This window comes from Eurosta solidaginis, chromosome 1, assembly GCF_040869045.1.
Source record: "Eurosta solidaginis isolate ZX-2024a chromosome 1, ASM4086904v1, whole genome shotgun sequence".
Lineage (NCBI taxonomy): Eukaryota > Metazoa > Arthropoda > Insecta > Diptera > Tephritidae > Eurosta > Eurosta solidaginis.
This window is the reverse complement of record NC_090319.1, coordinates 82,754,360-82,773,226: the sequence shown is the minus strand read 5'-3', so window position 1 is coordinate 82,773,226 and position 18,867 is coordinate 82,754,360.

The following is an 18,867-nucleotide window of genomic DNA, read 5'->3' as shown; positions in this document are numbered from 1 at the left end:
ACAACCTGCGTTCAAATTTAAAAAAAAAATTACTTGAAAATTTTTACTTTTTCGCGTCTAAACCAAGCAAAAATGCCACTGTGCGGAGGCCGCAGTATACGATAGAACACATTATTTTCTTTTCATAAAAACATCAAGCTAAAGAAATTTATATAGAAAAGTCATTTTCAATATAAATACAGTATAAACAAGTAAGGAAGTATACGTCGGGCGAAACCGAACATTTCATACCCAGCTGTACACTTGAAATGCTGTTGTTGTTTGTCTTGTGTGCTTAATAGTGTTACAAGGCTGCCCAATAATACACATACATATGGTTCTATTCTGAACTAATTTTCGTTTAAAAGAAGCCAAAAGGATACAGAGGCTAACACCAATGACCTTGAGCGGGTAATAATGCAGTTTTCCTTCAGGTATGGGGACTTCTCTACATTTATTTTAAAATACAGATAACAGAACAATAAATATACGATTGGTACAAAACTATTTTTCACTAAGATTTAACTAATTATTTTTGCCTAACCCCTTTTCAAAGTCATTTATATAAAATTGGGTGTGGTCTTTAACCGACCTCGCCCTTTTTTTCTAGAAACATTTCCTGCTATAAGGAACATCTGTGTACCCAATTTTGATACGATCCGTTCATTTTTCTTCGAGTTATGGCTCCCGAAACATAGAAAATTGCTTAGTCATAAAAGGGGCGGTGCCACGCCCATGTTTTTATACTCAGTTGAGCAGAGCTCACAGAGTATATTAACTTTGATTGGATAACGGTTGGTTGTACAGGTATAAAGGAATCGAGATAGATATAGACTTCCATATATCAAAATCATCAGTATCGAAAAAAAATTTTATTGAGCCATGTCCGTCCGTCCGTCCGTCTGCCCGTTAACACGATAACTTGAGTAAATTTTGAGGTATCTTGATGAAATTTGGTATGTAGATTCCTCATCTCAGATCGCTATTTAAAATGAACTATATCGGACTATAACCACGCCCATTTTTTCGATATCGAAAATTTCGAAAAACCGAAAAAATGCGATAATTCATTTCCAAAGGCGGATAAAGCGATGAAATTTGGTAGATGGGTTGACGTTATGACGCAGAATAGAAAATTAGTAAAATTTTGGACAATGGGCGTGGCACCGCCCACTTTTACAAGAAGGTAATTTAAAAGTTTTGCAAGCTGTTATTTGGCAGTCGTTGAAGATATCATGCTAAAATTTGGCAGGAACGTTACTACTATTACTATATATGTGCTAAATAAAAACTAGCAAAATTGGATGAAGAACACGCCCACTTTTTAAAAAAAATTTTTAAAATTCAAATTTTAACAAAAAATTTAATATCTCTACTGTATATAAGTAAATTAAGTCAAAATTCAACTCCAGTAATGATATGTTGCAACAAAATACAAAAATAAAAAAAATTTCCAAATGGGCGTGGCTCCGCCCTTTTACATTTAATTCGTCTAGAATACTTTTAATGCCATAAGTCGAACAAAAATTTGCCAGCCATTGTGAAATTTGGTAGGGGCATAGATTTTATGACGTTAACTGTTTTCTGTGAAAATGGGCGAAATCGGAGGGAGCCACGCCCAGTTTTTATACACAGTCCACCGTCTGGCCTTCCGCTCGGCCGTTAACACAATAACTTGAGCAAAAAACCGATATGTCTTTACTAAACTTAGTCCACGTACATATCTGAACTCACTTTATCTTGGTATAAAAAATGGCCGAAATCCGACCATAACCACGCCCACTTTATCGATATCGAAAATTACGAAAAAAGAAAAAAAAAAAAAATGCTATAATTCTATACCAAATACGAAAAAAGGGATGAAACATGTTAATTGGATTGGTTTATTGACACAAAAAATAACTTTGGAAAAAACTTTGTAAAATGGGTGTGACACCTACCATATTAAGTAGAAGAAAATGAAAAAGTTCTACAAGGCGAAATCAACAGCGTTTGGAATCTTGGCAGGAATACTGTTGGTGGTATTGCATATATAAATAAATTAGCAGTACCCGACAGATGATTTTCTGGATCACCTGGTTCACATTTTGGTCGATATCGCGAAAACGCCTTGACATACATATACATCTCGCCACTCGTTTTTAAAACCCTCATTAATACCTTTAATTTGATATCCATACCGTACAAACACATTCTAGAGTCACCCCTGGCCCACCCTAATGGTGATATCTCGAAAAGACGTCCACCTATAGACCTAATGCCCACTCCCTCTTAAAATGCTCAGTAACACCTTTCGTTATTTACCCATATCGTACAAATATTTTAGAGTCACCCCTGGCCCACCCTAATGGCGATATCTCAAAAAGGCGTCCACGTATAGACCTAATGCCCACTCCCTCTTAAAATGCTCAGTAACACCTTTCGTTTGATACCCATATCGTACAAACATTCTAGAGTCACCCTTGGCCAACCATAATGGCGATATCTCGCAAAGGCGTCCACCTATAGACCTAATGCCCACTCCCTCCTAAAATGCTCAGTAACACCTTTCGTTTGATACCCATATCGTACAAACATTCTAGAGTCACCCCTGGCCCACCCTATTGGCGATATCTCGGAAAGGTGTCCATCTATAGACCTAATGCCCACTCCGTCTTAAAATGCTCAGTAACACCTTTCGTTTGATACCCATATCGTACAAACATTCTAGAGTCACCCTTGGTCCACCTTTATGGCGATATCTCGAAAAGGCGTTCACCTATAGAACTAAGGATTACTCCCTTTTAAAATACTCATTACCACCTTTCATTTGATACCCATATCGTACAAACACATTCTAGAGTCACCCCTGCCCACCCTAATGGCGATATCTCGAAAAGGCGTCCACCTATAGACCTAATGCCCACTCCCTCTTAAAATGCTCAGTAACACCTTTCGTTTGATACCCATATCGTGCAAACATTCTAGAGTCACCCCTGGCCCACCCAAATGGCGATATCTCGAAAAGGCGTCCACCTATAGACCTAATGCCCCCTCCCTCTTAAAATGTTCATTAACACCTTTCGTTTGATACCCATATCGTTCAAACACATTCTAGAGTCACCCCTGGCCCACCCTAATGGCGATATCTCGAAAAGGCGTCCACCTATGGACCTAATGCCCACTCCCTCTTAAAATGCTCAGTAACACCTTTCGTTTGATACCCATATCGAACAAACATTCTAGAGTCACCCTTGGTCCACCTTTATGGCGATATCTCGAAAAGGCTTCCACCTATAGAACTAAGGATTACTCCCTTTTAAAATACTCATTACCACCTTTCATTTGATACCCATATCGTACAAACACAATCTAGAGTCACCCCTGGCCCACCCTAATGGCGATATTTCGAAAAGGCTTCCACCTATAGACCTAATGCCCACTCCCTTTTAAAATGCTCAGTAACACCTTTCGTTTGATACCCATATCGTACAAACATTCTAGAGTCACCCCTGGCCCACCCTAATGGCGACATCTCGAAAAGGCGTCCACCTATAGACCTAATGCTCACTCCCTCTTAAAATGCTAAGTAACACCTTTCATTTGATTCCCATATCGTACAAACACATTCTAGAGTCACCCCTGGTCCACCTTTATGGCGATATCTCGAAACGGCGTCCACCTATGGAACTAAGGATCACTCCCTTTGAAAATACTCATTAGCACCTTTCATTTGATACCCATATCGTACAAACATATTCTAGAGTCACCCCTGGCCCACCCAAATGGCGATATCTCGAAAAGTCGTCCACCTATAGACCTAATGCCCCCTCCCTCTTAAAATGTTCATTAACACCTTTCGTTTGATACCCATATCGTTCAAACATTCTAGAGTCACCCTTGGTCCACCTTTATGGCGATATCTCGAAAAGGCGTCCACCTATAGAACTAAGGATCACTCCTTTTGAAAATACTCATTAGCACCTTTCATTTGATACCCATATCGTACAAACATATTCTAGAGTCCCGCCTGGTCCACCTTTATGGCGATTCCTCGAAAAGGCGTTCACTTATAGAACTAAAGCCCATTCCCTTTTAAAATACTCATTACCACCTTTCATTTGATACCCATATCGTACAAACACATTCTGGAGTCACTCCTGGTCCACCTTAATGGCGATATCTCGAAAAGGCGTCCACCGATAGGCATAAGGCCCGCTCCCTCTTAAAATGCTCAGTAACACCTTTCATTTGATACCCATATCGTACAAACAAATTCTAGAGTCGCCCTGGTCCACCTTTATGGCGATATCTCGAAAAGGCGTCCACCTATAGAACTAAGGTCCACTCCCTTTTAAAGTACTCATTAACACCTTTCATTTGATGCCCATATCGTACAAACAAATTCTAGAGGCACCCCTGGTCCACCTTCATGGCGATATCTCAACAAGGCGTCCACCTATAGAACTAAGGCCCACGGCCTTATAAAATACTCATTAGCACCTTTCATTTGATACCCATATCGTACAAACATATTCTAGAGTCGCCCCGGTCCACCTTAATGGCGATATCTCGAAAAGGCGTCCACCGATAGACCTAAGGCCCGCTTCCTCTTAAAATGCTCAGTAGCACCTTTCATTTGATACCCATATTGTACAAACAAATTCTAGAGTCGCCCTGGTCCACCTTTATGGTGATATCTCGAAAAGGCGTCCACCTATAGAACTAAGGTCCACTCCCTTTTAAAGTACTCATTAACACCTTTCATTTGATGCCCATATCGTACAAACAAATCCTAGATTCACCCCTGGTCCACATTTATGGCGATATGTCGAAAAGGCGTCCACCTACAGAACTAAGGTCACGCCTGGTCCACCTTTATGGCGATTCCTCGAAAAGGCGTTAACCTATAGAACTAAAGCCCATTCCCTTTTAAAATACTCATTACCACCTTTCATTTGATACCCATATCGTACAAACACATTCTAGAGTCACTCCTGGTCCACCTTAATGGCGATATCTCGAAAAGGCGTCCACCGATAGACCTAAGGCCCGCTCCCTCTTAAAATGCCCAGTAACACCTTTCATTTGATACCCATATCGTACAAACAAATTCTAGAGTCGCCCTGGTCCACCTTTATGGCGATATCTCGAAAAGGCGTCCACCTATAGAACTAAGGTTCACTCCCTTTTAAAGTACTCATTAACACCTTTCATTTGATACCCATATCGTACAAACAAATTCTAGACTCGCCCCTGGTCCACCTTTATGGCGATATCTCACAAAGGCGTCCACCTATAGAACTAAGGCCAACGCCCTTTTAAAATACTCATTAACACCTTTCATTTGATACCCATATCGTACAAACACATTCTAGAGTCACTCCTGGTCCACCTTAATGGCGATATCTCGAAAAGGCGTCCACCGATAGACCTAAGCCCCGCTCCCTCTTAAAATGCGCAGTAACACCTTTCATTTGATACCCATATCGTACAAACAAATTCTAGAGTCGCCCTGGTCCACCTTTATGGCGATATCTCGAAAAGGCGTCCACCTATAGAACTAAGGTCCACTCCCTTTTAAAGTACTCATTAACACCTTTCATTTGATGCCCATATCGTACAAACAAATCCTAGATTCACCCCTGGTCCACATTTATGGCGATATCTCGAAAAGGCGTCCACCTACAGAACTAAGGTCACGCCTGGTCCACCTTTATGGCGATTCCTCGAAAAGGCGTTGACCTATAGAACTAAAGCCCATTCCCGTTTAAAATACTCATTACCACCTTTCATTTGATACCCATATCGTACAAACACATTCTAGAGTCACTCCTGGTCCACCTTAATGGCGATATCTCGAAAAGGCGTCCACCGATAGACCTAAGGCCCGCTCCCTCTTAAAATGCTCAGTAACACCTTTCATTTGATACCCATATCGTACAAACAAATTCTAGAGTCGCCCCTGGTCCACCTTTATGGCGATATCTCGAAAAGGCGTCCACCGATAGACCTAAGGCCCGCTCCCTCTTAAAATGCTCAGTAACACCTTTCATTTGATACCCATATCGTACAAACAAATCCTAGATTCACCCCTGGTCCACATTTATGGCGATATCTCGAAAAGGCGTCCACCTACAGAACTAAGGCCCACTCCCTTTTAAAGTACTCATTAACACCTTTCATTTGATACCCATATCGTACAAACAAATCCTAGAGTCACCCCTGGTCCACATTTATGGCGATATCCCTAAATGGCGTCCACCCATAGATCTATGGCCTACTCCCTCTTAAAATACTCTTTAATACCTTCCATTTGATACACATGTCATACAAACGCATTCAGGGTTACCCTAGGTTCATTTTCCTACATGGTGATTTTCCTTATTTTGTCTCCATAGCTCTCAACTGAGTATGTAAATTTAGGTTACACCCGAACTTAGCCTTCCTTACTTGTTAAATTTGAAGTTTTCCTATTTATTGTTATAAATCTACTTGTGAAATGAAATACCATTGATATAAAGCTCTTTTTTGCAAAGATATAGCTTATTTTATTCGTCCACGACCCTTTTAAAAATCTTTTATACAAAAGTGGGCGTGGTCCTTAACCTATTTCGTTAATTTTTCTTCAAAGCATTCCTTATAGTAAAGGCAACGCCTCTGCCGAATTTTGTTAATTTGAAAATCTTTAAACCTATTTTTGATTTATGATTAATAATATTTGTAAAATTGATTTTATCACAAGTGGGCGGTGCCACGCCCATTTAAAAAAATTTTTTTTTTCAAATTTTTATCAAGAGTCTCAATATCAGTCCACACGTCAAATTTCGACATTATAGGTGAAATATTTACTAAATAATCAGGTTTTTTGTGTTTTCCAAAATGTTATATATATAAAAAGTGGGCGTGGTTATAATCCGATCTCGCTCGTTTTCAATACCAATATATTCTGGGTCCAGTTAAGCTCGTGTACCAAATTTGGTGAAGATATCTGAATATTTACTCAGGTTATCGTGTTAACGGGCAGACAGACGAACGGACGGACATGGCTCAATCGAACTTCTCTTCGATACTGTTGATTTTGATATATGGAAGTCTATATCTATCTCGATTCCTTTATACCTGTACAACCAACCGTTATCCAACCAAAGCCATAATACCCTGTGTACAAGCTGGGTATAAAAACGAAAAAACACGCAAATATGGGGCCGTTTTAATATCTACAATCCACTTAGATAACTGATGTTGATAGCACCGTAGCACAGAGGTTCGTGTTTCCGCTATTAAGCACAACTCGTTTTGTATCGATTTATTCAACTCAATAATTGCCGCTAGATGGGTCTAACTCTCCTTTGCGCGCCTAGCCTAGAGAGTTAACAAACAAGAATACATATAAGTGTAGCTAATATAAGCGTGTTAAAAAGCTGTATAAATATTTTTCATCATTAAAGGCATTGAACTTTTAATTAGACGTTTCTAAGCAAAAATTTACTCAAGGATAAATGAAAAAAAAAAAAATCAAATTTTCCGCAAATATTTCGCGATCTTGTTTGTTATGCTTAGTTGCTTTTTAATTTATACGAATTCGGAATATCGCATAGTAGGTGGCGGTCATAAGGGTATACGGCATTATCCGTATTTGGTATCAATACATTTTGGCATCAATAATCATTGCGTTGGTTCGTTAGTGACTGATCTAAAGGTGGTAACAGGTGCAAATTGCGTAGTAGGTTTCGAAAGGCACTACTTGAGGGTTTCAGCTGGTGTAACGGATTTACGTCATATATTCGCAGTTGGACAAACTCGCAATGTGGTGGATGTATTTCATCCATGTACTTATGATCCCGTAACATTACATATGGATATAGCTATGTTGAAAGTGCATGCAGCCTTTATCCTTGGTCCAACAGTAGATACAATAAACTTTTGCGCTTGTACATTTAAAAAACGAGTACAGAAATGCGAGTTAGTGGATGGGGTTGGAAAACTGCAGGATATGGGCAGACTTCGAATATACTCCAAACTACTGTCTTGTATTCATTATCACGTAATATTTGTGAATTGCTTTATGATAGAGGAGGTAGAATTATTACATCAACAATGATTTGCGCTGCTGGTAATGGAGCTGATGTGTGCAATGAAGATTTTGGGACACCGGGCGTTGTGAATGGACACCTTTGTGCAGTGGCATCATATAGTATGGGATGTGCGAACCCGAATTATCCCACTGTTTTTACAATTTTATTTAATACAGAAGTTATGGACTTTTTAAATGATGCGATTCTGCGGTAATTGCAGGGTGATGTTATTATACTACTGAGTGGAAAATCACCCTAAATCGGCTAATTGCCCCGTTTCAGAACTTTTTTCATACACGCTGCAGCTCACGTCAAAGCATATATAATTTATTCTAAGATAGAGCTTTCTCGAAACGGCAGCCGAGTTATGGTGATATTCCAATCAGCCGTCGCAATGGCAATATTTCTTTTTGTGTTATTTTCAAATAAATGTTTATAATTTAAATAAATGTTTATAATTTAAAAAAAATATTTTTGATTGTTTGCAATGAAAGTGTGAAACATGCATATGCCTTAAGTTTTGAGATCAAACTTTATTCTTAGTTTTAAACTTTCCTCGTTAACGAATAGACCATGAGATAAAAATCAAATAGAGGAATAAATACTTTATGGCACTGGAAAACTCCGTATAAAACAGCTGATGCATTCAACCTTATGGAATCAATGACATCTGTTATTGATGCCATAAAATAACTCCTCAGTGGTAACCATACCGTAGCTGAGGAATTTGTTTTTGGTTGAAGTACATACATACATAGCTGAACCTAGCCTAACAATTCACCAATAAATAATTAATATCTTTCAAAACTCAATAAATCGCTTGAAATAGGGGCAAATATCAAAAGATGTTTGTAATATTTGCTGCTTTTAAATTTTGTTTATGAAGAAGAAACTTTGAAACGCTGCAGCAGTATCGTTCCATACGATCGATGGGACTAAGACTCGTTACCAGAGGTTTATTTTAACGACTAAACTGAAAACCCTTATAAAAAACCAGGCCTTGTGTTATAAAAAACCTCCGTCCTCTTGGCTAGTTTTAGAAGCTTCCTAGGACTTAAGCCACTTGCTGCTTCTAGATCTGACAGCTGTATCACTCCTAATAGCTGGAGTCTTAGCCTGGCAAGCGTAGGGCACGAACACGGAACGTGCTCGATCGTTTCCTCCTCCAGCCCACACTTCCTACATCTGCTATCACTGACCAAGCCTAATTTAAGGGCACGTGACACCAGAAGGCAGTGTCCAGTCAGAATACCCGTCATGAGTCTACAGTCATCTCTTTTTAAAGATAGAAGCAACTTTGTTAGTCTAAGGTTGTAAGACCTACACATTACCTTCGACACTTTACAGCCCCGCGCTTGAACCCAAGCCTTTCCTGCGGTCGATCATGTGCACTTCTCGCCTTCGCTTAATCTCGCAAAATTGCGACGTCTACGGAGCAAGCTTCAAGGGATGCGCCCTTTTTAGCTAGTTTGTCCGCTTTTTCATTCCCATCTATTCCCATATGCCCTCGGACACAATATAGATGTATGCTTCTCCCTGTCCTGATTCTCTTCAGTGACTGCTTACACTCTAACACGCATTTAGATGCTGTGTTATGCGAGATTATTGCCTTAATTGCTGCTTGCTTGCTGTCAATATAAAACTTAACGCGGTTGCAGCTTGGGCTATTCTCTTCCAGGGTTTATACTGCTTTGGTTACGGCTACTATTTCCGCTTGGAAAACGCTGCAGTAATCCGGCAGATTGTAGGATCTGTTTATTTCCGGATCAGCACAGTATAGCGCAGACCCTACTCCTTTCACTATTTTGGAACCATCTGTATACACATGTATCGCCTCGCTGAGCACCCTTGCGTCAAACATCCACCTCTATTGTGGCCTTAAGATCAGGTAATCTGTCCGTCTTGTGACTGATAACGCTATACTACTATGGCCGTATGGTCTGCGCTCAAGCTGCCCCGAAGCACCGAGCCTGGTTGCAGTTGTTAACGCTATGTTCTTTGCTACCAAGTCTACAGGTGGAATGTGCAGAATGGCATACAGTGCAGCCGTCGGGGTTGTTTTCAGGACTACCGTAATGCTAAGCATTGATAGTCTGCATAGCCCCTCTAATTTTTTGAGGTAGGCTGCTTTTTGTGCGGTTTTCCACCAAACAAGAACTCCATAGTATAGAATATGGCTTACAATCGCTGTAAAAAGCCAATGAGAAAGAGAGGGCGATAAGCCCCATGTACACCCCAGCATTCTTTTACATGCATAAAGTGCCGTTGATGCCTTCTTCACCCTCTCATCCACGTTGTGCTTCCATGACAGCTTACTGTGTAGGATGATTCCTAGATATTTTGTGCAAGCTTTCTCCTGTAGGGTCCCCCCTCCTAACTTAGGCCTGGCCCTATTTGGGACCTTGTACCTCTTTGTAAACAATACCATATCCGGCAATGTCCAAGAAGACTCCTAGAGAATACTCCTTATATTCCAGGGATTTCTCTATGCTTATTACCACCCTGCTTTGCACAAATTTCTTTAGACTCGTTCTGAATGTCTGGGGAAAAATAGTGAACTTGTAAAAGTTCGTGCTGCTGTTGTGAAATCCTAACTTTTTCCAAATGATCTCTAAGCATCGCATCATAATGGCTTATGAGATCTTAGATGCCCAAAAAATGTCCATTGTTTCGTTATGTGTAGGTCTTACAACCTTAGACTAACACAGTTGCTTCTATCATTAAAAAGCGACTCATGACTGGTATTCTGACTGGACACTGCCTTCTGGCGTCACATGCCTTCAAATTTGGCTTGGTCAGTGATAGCAGATGTAGGAAGTGCGGGTTGGAGGAGGAAACTATCGAGCACGTTCTGTGCTCGTGCCCTGCACTTGTCAGGCTAAGACTCCAGCTATTAGGAGTGATACAGCTGTCAGACCTAGAAGCAGCAAGTGGCTTAAGTCCTAGGAAGCTTCTAGTATTTGCCAAGAGGACGGAGTTATTTTATATTTATGGTTTTTGATAGGGTTTTTCAGTTTGGTCGTTAAAACAAACTTCTGGTAACACTACGGACTCAATCAGTCTATGTGAGGTCCTCATGGACCGGCCAGTTCAACCTACCTATCTACGTGAGAGAAACTACATTAGATCAAGGAAAGAAAGCCAAGTATTTTGCTATTATCGTTGATGCTATGCCTGATGCTAGTCACGTGGACTACGTTCATTTTGCGCTAACTCCATTTCAATTCGAAATCAACAAATTTTACAATTAAAGAACGGGTTTTCGCTTTCGTGAATTGTAGCCAAAAAACTGGTCAAAAAAGCGCTGATCTAATATGCCACACTCTAGGTAAAAATGAAATCCCATTAAAAGATTGTCGTGCACAAGGGTACGATAACGGCGCCAATATGAAAGAAGCTTAGAACTCACATTCTCAACAAAAACTTGAATGCTGATTACTCGCCTTGTGCAACCCACAGTCTCAATTTATGTGGTGTTCATGCTGCAGAATGTTGTATGTCTGCAATTACTTTCTTCGGAGTTGTACAAAAATGTTTTACTATTTTCAGCAGCACTACACAACGATGGGACATCCTCAAAAAATGTACCGAGCTCTCTTCATAGTCTTTCAGACAAAAGCCAAATTTGACTGCGCAAGCATACGGAGATGTTACCGGCATTATAAAGTACATCAACAAGTTGGAATGTATCTTACTGTCCTCAATTTGTTTCAAAATACTGACTACCATTAATGAAAGAAACGTGGTGCTCAAAGCTAGAGACGCCACCATAGATGTTGAGGTCAGACATCTAGATGCCTTATTACCTGATTTGAAGTTGAGTAGAAACCAATTCGAAACAACTTTAAACGAATGCAAAACAGTTGCTACTCAATTGAACATTTCGCCAAAGTTTCCGGACATTCGAAAGAGAAAACCCAAAAGACGTTCTGAAGATAATTTAAATGAGATGATTACGGATGATTCAGAGTCTGATTTTAAAAACAATACATTCCTGGTGATCGTTGATTCGGTAATCACTGGCATTACTGAACGATTTCCAGCTATGAGAAATATGAACGATACGTTTTTCTTTTTGTGGCAGTTTGAAGACATGGATGAAACTACGGTTGGGCGAGCGCAGCAAAATTTGTCGAAAAATACAAGTCGGATGTTTCTCAAAGCTTAAAATTCGAGATAATTCACTTCAAACACATTTACGAAGCAAATTTTGATAAAGGTCTGTCATCATTGGAATTGCTAAATACCATCTACATGTGTTCAAAATCTGTATACAATTTTCCCCAACATTTGTGTTATATCTGTCATTGTAGCTAGTGCAAAATGTTCCTTTAGCGTCCTTTCAAGAATCAAAAACATTTATATATCGTGTCCATCTCAAGAGCGAGTTTCTGGGCTTGCCACGCTTTGTGTTGAATCCGTTTTGGCAAGACAGTTAAATTTTGATATTATTATAAAAAATTTTGCAGCGAAAAGCGCAAGAAAAGCCACTCTTTGATATCCGAACCTTCTATATTGAATAATTAAAATTTATAATCATCATTAGATTTATCAGAAATGTATTAAAATGTTACCATATAACTAGAGAAGATTATTACAAACAATATGTGGCTGCTAAAAGAGAACTTTATTTCTACGTTAAAATAAAATAGTATAAATAGTAAATATTCTGTGTTAATTTTATTTTCAGCTCTTAGTCCAAAAATCATTTAGTTGATGTGGCAAACATTTTTTTTTACGTAATCCATCAATAATGATTCATGAATAAGACGTCATTAATTCAATTTAATCAAATGTGTTTAGTCCCGGGCCCGGATTTTCTCTCTACGACCCTGCACACCTTCCTGCGACGTGCCCTCGTCCACTGATTTGGTGGCCTCGTACAATCTCCATTGTGATATAATATTCCCGCAATTTAACATGCAGCCAATCCATCTGGTTAAGGCTGGATGTACTTTAATGTATTCAAGACCATCCACAATCGCCCTTTTAGAAACATTATTGAAAGCCCCGGCAATGTCTAAGAAAACTTCTAGAGCATATCCCGTATATTCCAGGGCTTTCTCTATGCTTATTGCCACCCAATGCAATGCGGTATCTACCGACTTGCCTTTCGCGTACGCATGTTGTGTTGTGGAGAGTAGCTTTTTATCCGTGTTGGACTTTATGTACACATCTATCACCCTCTCAAAGGTTTTGAGCAGAAATGATGTTAAGCTAATAGGTCTATAGTCTTTGGGATACATGTGAACGATCTTTCCGCCTTTGGTAGGAAAGCTAGACGAGAACTTCTCCAAGAGTGCGGTACATGATTCAGTCTTATGCACCCATCGAATATTGTTTTAAGCCATTCCACGACCTCTCTACTTGAAACCTATAGCATGGCCGCGAACATACCATCTGGGTCCGGGGATTTAAACTTAGATCGATCTTGGTATCGGTCACCAAGCCCGGCACTACCCGCTCCGTGATCGAAGTGTGAGTGCTGTTTTCTGGCTCTTCTGAATCATATTCCGATGGGAAATGTGTATCGAAAGGCACCTCAAGGGATTCCTCACTATAACGTGACCACTCCCCGTTCTCTTTTTTTATTGGTACCTGGACTATGTTTCCCCTTGCTATTACTTTTTTCAACCGTGCTGTTTCGCTGGAGCACTCTATGTCCGTACGGAAACTTTTCCATGATATTCTCTTCGCGCTGGAAATTTTACGCCTGTAGATCCTCAGTAGATCCCTGTACTTGTCCTGACACGCTTCGTTCTCCGCGATCTTTGCCAGCTTAAACATTTCTTTTACATATCTTCTTAGACGACTCAGCTCATTGCTCCACCATGGCGGCTTTGCTCTTCCTCTGAATCTTCTTAGAGGGCAAGCTTTGTTATACGCAGTCATAAGCGTCCTTGTTAGGAATTCATTAGACTCCTCCAGTTCCCTCACATTGGCAACCTCTTTAGGTTGTCCCAGGTTTGTTTCTCCCTGCTTCTAGAATTTAGTCCAGTTCGTTGACCTAGGGTTTCTAAAGGTTCCTCCCTTCTCTACCCTCTTTAGGGGGATGCTGAAGCTGATATACGCGTGGTCGGAGAAGGATGTCTATCAAGAACCATCCAATCATACCTTGATATATCACGTTCGGAGCTCAATGTAATATCCACAATTTTGCTGGATGTTGGGCCAATGTATGTAGGGCTATCCTCTGTGGCTATCTGCAAAGTCATTTGCAGGATGTAACAAAATAGAGATTCGCCTCTCTCGTTCATATCTGCTCCTCGCCTCGCATTGTGGTGCGCATTTGCATCAGCGTCTATGACCAACCGCCCTTCGTCCTGTACTAGCCTCTTGCACTCCATCGGTAGAACCTCCGCAGCATGGGCCATGTAGCAGGATGGCAGGATAAATACCTGCTTATTCCTTTGCTCAACGGCTACCACTACTGAGGACCTAGTGTAATAAGACAGCATATATGACTGCAGCTGTTTCCTTACAATTACTACAGCTCGCACCCGTCCTTTCGTTTGCGGGTAGTAAACGCCAAATCTGCGCGCGCTAAGTCCAGTAAACTTTCCTCCCGATGAGAACCACAGCTCCTGGATCAGCGCCACGTCAAAGGAACCGTCCTCAAGGGTTAGGAGGAGCTCGCTCGATGCCACCTTACTGTGTTGGAGGTATATCTGTTGGACTCGCAGCACCATTGGGCTGTTTGTCCCCCTCCAGCACCTTCGTCGTAACGTCGTCGTCTCCCCTTGCTCTTTTGGTTTAGAGAATGCGAGGCCCCCTTCAGCCTCTCGTAACTGTTGTGCCTTCCACCTGTCCTTTTTCTCTTAGACTAAGTCGCATGTAAATTTTTTCTGTACCAAAGGACATCTTTCCAAGCTGCGTGTACAATATATTCTCCGCCTGCTCGTATATTTGGAAGATGTAGAACTGACCTTCCTCCATAGGCCGAGATACAGTAAGTGCCTTCCAATCCTGTGTCGGTATGTTCGGATTCTGATTCTGCAGAAATCGCAGTGTATCCTCCGACCTCATCACGCATGGTATTCATACCTTAGCTTTTGGTACCGTGGGGATTTGCGCTTTATCAACCACCTCAAACCGCGCGTCCGTGCCTTGCCTTTGGAGGTATGGAACCACTTCCTCCAGCCACCGCAAGAAAACGATGTTGTCGCACGCTATCATATTCAGCCCATTATAAGTCTTGTCTATGCGACTGCTCTGCCTCGCGGCTCTGGGACTGGGTCCTTTCTGCCTCTTGAAAGCAGGCTTGTCGCCTTCCAGCGAACGTTACCTCTTCATTCTACCATTCGACGCTTCTTCCTCCTCGTACCGGTTGCAGAGCCGAGGGTTTCTCGCAGAAAACCTTCTGAACTGCCTTCGACCTACTTCTACCGCCTCATGGGCCCATTCCAAGCGCTCGATTTCCACTTCTGTTGGGTCCACCATTGCTCCCAAGCATTGAACAATTCTTAGTGCTGCACAGTACTGTGAGAGAATTCTTTTACTTCCTCTGCTCCGTACCATTTTCCACTCGTCTCCTCCGTTTTCATTTGTGTGGTTTTCCAACACGGAGTTCATTGAATCAGCACTACTCTCGCTCCCCCAGTCCGAAGCGTCGCTTAATGCGTATTTGTCGTCCGTGGCTTGCGACTCAGTCCTCCTCTTATCATCGTCCTTATTACAATTAGGTAATGAGTCGTTCATCGTGGTCGTACGACCACCTGCCCGACAAGGCGGGCTCAGCGGTCTAGTATTATATACGGGGAAAGAACCGTCCGCCACAGCAGTGCCCCTTACTGTGGTAGGGCCATCAATACTTCCCGAGGTGCCCCCGTATCGGGAAGGCTCCGTTTCAATACAGCCGTATTTATCCCCTGGCTGGGGGACCTCACTTAGAAAAATGTTCTTCTAATTGGAAAAACTTGTTTATAAAATTTTGATGTTGCATTTCCCGGGGCGTCAACCCAGCATCTTCGGTATGGATGGCGAAGCACTCTACCATCACACCACGGCGGCCGCAGTGTACGATATAGCACATTATTTTATTTTCATAAAACTATAAAGCTAAAGAAATTTCTATAGAAAAGTTATTTTAATAATATTATATAAAAACACGCAAATATATATATAACTTGGATATTTGATGTTTATAGCACCGTAACACCGAGGTTTGTGGCTCCACTATTAAGCACAACTCGTTTTGTATCGATTTATTCAACCACTTCAATAATTGGCGCTAGATGGGCCTAACTCTCCTTTGCGCGCTTAGCCTAAAGAGCTACAAGCAAGCATACATACAAGTGAATCTAATATAAGCGTGTTAAAAAGCTCTTGAAGCATTGAAATTTAATTAGGCACTTCTAACCAAAAATTTACTCAAGGTTAAATGGGTTAAGTAAAAAAAATAAAAACTTTCCTTTCTATATAATTCAAATGTAGAATTGTTTTAATTGTTCAAATTCTTGGAATTTAGAATTAAGTAGGCAACTTCGTTATACAAGATTGTTTGAGAACCGTTGATCCTGTCATATTGATACTCCTGGCATAAATCAAACCCTCATTGTCGCGCCTCTACTGTTGCTGCCTTTTATACTCTGTGATTTCTCGTTCGCATACTTCTAGGCGCTTCCAGAATTTACTTAGTTACTGCTATAAAATTATAACTACAGATGCACGTGTATAGCTTCTCATATGCGCGTGTATTTGTGAGCGACACTTCCACAATTATAATTGCCTACTTTTGGGAGCATTTCAGATAAGATGTCTGCATGTGTTTGTGCGTCTCTTCACCGCTGATTGATTTATTAATGCGCATACAAGTAACTGCTTAGCATCGGCTTCGAGATGATAGTATTCCTTAGTGTTGCTAATTTTCGTCACAATATGTTGTTCTTTGGTCAAAATAATGAAACACGTGTTTTTTTGCCTCAAATATGAAATATGAACTGTACACTCAATACAGAAAAAGTTTAAACGAAAAAAAACAACCTTTTTTGAGAAATTTATTTTTGAAAAAAGTAATTAATTTTGACTAAATACTAAAAAAAATTTTTTTTTAACTTTGTGCTATGTTAATATATAAAAATCACGTGTCACTATGTTTGGCGCCAATGGACTCCTAAACTACTGAACCGATTTTGAATTTGTTTTGCACCCCGTGTGTAGTTTGATCTAGCTTGAAATATAGGATAGGTTATATCTCAGTTTATGGTCGCAATATTATTTTATTGCAAATTTTTGTATTTGTTTATACGTAAAAATAAAATGATAAGTATGCGCACCGGCACTCACATTTTCAGGGGTGCGGATATACTTCCGTGGAATTGGTTGGTGTTTAATTAAACAACGCGCTTATCAATAAAAAATAGAATAATAGGGAGAATCGGTCAATTTTTGACAGAGTTATTGACAGTTGGAAAAATAGGTGAATAAAATACCGATTGCATTTTATGGAATTCAATTGCCGATAAATCCGAAAAAAAATTTTTTTTCAGGCAAAAAAAACACGGGTTTCATTATTTTGAACACAGAACAACATATTAAAATTTCATTTAAATCAAAACTCATGTCCTTCGCCGACCGGGTGTCTTGAAATAGAATGAGCCTATAGTATTTTATGCCGAGCTTAAGAGATCCGACTGAAACATGTATCGTCATAAGTTTTTAATATATTATTATTTTCTTTGTTCTCAAATTATTATCCCGCTATGAGTTTATGCAAAATAATTATTCTATTGTGGCAATATTACCTGATATCAATTCGATACTCGAATGGCCCTCTTGGGTATATTTGACATGAGTGCTCACATTTTGAAGAAGATCTTGATTATGCCATCCCACTCAAATTCGAGCAGTGTTGTTACTCAAAATTTATTGCACTGCTCCCAACTCTGGTTTTGTGGCAGTATACCATAGAACACATTACTTATTTTCTTTTCATAAAAATATAAAGTTAAAAAAATGTCTATAAAAATGTCAGATAGATAGTTAGTCTAACCCTCCTTTGCTCACCTAGCCTAGACAGTTATAAACAAGCATACATACATACAAGTGAATCTAATATAAGCGTGTTAAAAAGCTGTATAAATATTTTTCATCATTAAGGGCATTGAAATTTTTATTAGGCACTTCTAACCAAAAATTTCCTCAAGGTTAAAGGGGTTGCGTGAAAAGCAAAAAAGCACGCCTAGTACAAATTAATGTAAAGACAGAACGTCTCAAATTGTGCGAGAGCGTGCAAATGAGATAACACTAAAATTAGCAAAGAAAGCAAATTCAGTGCAATAGCCCAATGGTTAGGCGATTGTGATTTCAGCAGTTTGGCCGTGGTTCGATCCCCGGTGAAACCTTTTGGAATAAATAAAAAAAAATAAAATTAGCATTACTAAATTGCCTGACGATGATAACGTGGCGGATTTCGAAATGGTACCATCGGAATATGCCAGTAAATGTTTCCTACTTCCCAATAAATAAAAATAATAATTGAATAACAATTATTATTTACCGGTGTTGAGCTCAATAATTTTTAAATATTTAAAGAAAGATATATATTTTTATATAATAAAAGATATTAAAATAATTACTTCACAAACAGCAACATTGGCACTATGGATTTCGGGATCTTCAGGGTAGGCCTCGGGAACACTAGCTGGTTTTGGGAATACGGCGTCAAGCGGGGATCTGTACAGATTTCTACGCCTTTAACAAAAGTCGCCTAAGTTGACATAGTTATAGTTCAAACAGAATTTGAAATAATACTAGGCATAGGCGACTTCAAGAACACGAAACTTAAATATGCTTTCTGTCTTCTAATTACCAATTAAAAAAAAAAAAAAAA